Below are 2357 nucleotides of genomic sequence, written 5' to 3'. Positions count from 1 at the left end.
GGTTCGATCCGTCTGTGCCTAGACGCCCGCGAGATAAACAAGAGGATAATGAATGACCACGCGCAACCACCGACCATAGAGGATATATTCCGCAGAATAGGTCGTAAGAAGTATTTCACATCTCTCGACGTGTCAAATGCGTTTTGGCAAATACCCTTGGAACAGGATTCACAGAAGTACACAGGCTTCCTGTTCAACAAACAGAGCTACGTTTTTAAACGTATGCCATTTGGAATCAAAACAGCTGGAGCGTCTTTCACCAGAGCAATGCATCTAGCTCTTGGTGGAGATTGCGCTGAATTCCTAATAGTATACCTAGATGACATTTTGATAGCATCCAACACATTGGAAGAACACCTGCAGCACGTAAAATATGTCATGGACAAGTTACAACAAGTTGGATTCAGATTGAACCGCGAAAAGTGCGAATTTCTGCAGAGTGAGATTAAGTTCCTAGGTCATACTTTCAACGAGATACAGGCAGAGATCGACCATGAAACACGAATGGCGATACACAATTTTCAGAAGCCGAAGAATAAAAAACAAGTACAGGCTTTTCTTGGACTAATCAACTGGGATCGACGATTCATTAAGAATTTGTCGCGAATGACAAACCCGTTGGAAAAATTATTAAAGAAGAACGTAAAATTCATATGGTCGGCCGAACAACAAACGGCTTTTAACGATGTCAAGCGAGCTTTCGTTGAAGCTCCCAACTTATTCCTTATGCAACCGAACAAAAAGTTCGGAATTTACGTAGACGCTGCAAGAAGTGGATTAGGAGCCAGACTTTATCAATACGATGAAGAGCAGCCAGATAGAAAGCTAACTATAGCATACGCGAGCAGATCGCTCAAAGGAGCAGAGCTTAATTACACCATTACCGAGCTCGAATGTTTAGGACTGGTATGGGCTCTGAAAAAGTGGCATACCCTACTGTTAGGAAGATATGTCAAAGTACACACAGATCACAGGGCTTTAGAGTTCTTGAGAACGTGTATTCAGAATAATACGCGCATAGCAAGATGGTTCACGTTCTTGCAGGAATTCGACCTGGAGATCACGCATATACCCGGCAAAGAGAATTCTCTTGCCGATGCACTGTCAAGATATAGCAGTGGCAGCGAAACCGATGAAAATGACATGAAACGCATAGCGTTGATAACAAATCCAAACGATGGCAACGACACCACAGAATGGGCCAACATAATTCGCGAAGCTCAGCGAAGGGACGACAAATGTCGTAGATTACAGGAAAAGGATCCAGAGAATGTCTACGAACGTGACGGTTTGATACGACTCAAGTGTCACGGTGGTGCCGACATAATATATTTGCCAGACCAAATAGTGTGGAGAACGTTAATGAGCGTCCACAAGTTACTACTACATTTCGGAACCGACAAGGTGATAGGTTTCGCGAGGAGACACTTCTACGGGAAGAACCTCGATAAAATTGCCAGAGATGTGGTGGCATCTTGCGATATATGCAAGGCCACGAAGTACCATACAAGAGCGTCGGAAGGAGATCAGTACTATGATTTACCTGACGGACCAGGGAGAAAATTATCCTTGGATTTATTCGGACCGTTACCGCAAACAGCGAGAGGTAACCGATACGTCATGGTGGTAATGGATCAATTTTCCAAATACACCAAGTTATACCCGATGCCTAATCAAATTTTAAATACCATCCTGGATAAACTAGAGAACGAACATTTCCCAAATGTGGGATTACCTAATGAGATCCTGACGGACAACGCCGGACAATTTCTATCAGACCGGTGGAAAAGATTCGCTGAGGATAACGAGTTTCATCCAAAGAAGACCGTATAATCCACAATCCAATCCAGTGGAGCGAGTGATGCGAGAGATAGGTAGGATTATCCGTACCTACGCCAGCGATAAACAACACGCATGGGATCGTATAATAGAGAGAGCAGAGACAGTAATCAATGCAACAACGCATTCGTCAACTGGTTATGCGCCAGACGAATTGCACTTTGACGGAGAACTGAATCTGGACATTGATCCAACATTATTGCCTAAGAAACCAGATATAAGATTAACAAGAGAACAGAAAGTTAACTGGGCGAAATTGCATCTAGAAGAATCAGCCGAAAAACGGAAGGTGCAGTTTAAGAAGAGAAGTCATGCAGAGGAGTACATACCTGGACAACTTGTATGGCTCAGGCTTCACAGAAGATCAGACGCAAGTAGACGTCTCACAAAGAAAATACATTTGGTCTACGACGGACCATACAGAATAAATAAAATAATAAGGAAGAACGCATACTTGTTGGAGGATTTGCAAGGTCAACCGATTGGTGTATTCAACGCCAGACAATTAAAGCCGGACA

The sequence above is a fragment of the Wasmannia auropunctata genome, unplaced genomic scaffold (assembly GCF_000956235.1).
Source record: "Wasmannia auropunctata unplaced genomic scaffold, wasmannia.A_1.0 LD336063.1, whole genome shotgun sequence".
NCBI classification, from domain to species: domain Eukaryota; kingdom Metazoa; phylum Arthropoda; class Insecta; order Hymenoptera; family Formicidae; genus Wasmannia; species Wasmannia auropunctata.
This window is presented reverse-complemented; position numbering follows the sequence as displayed.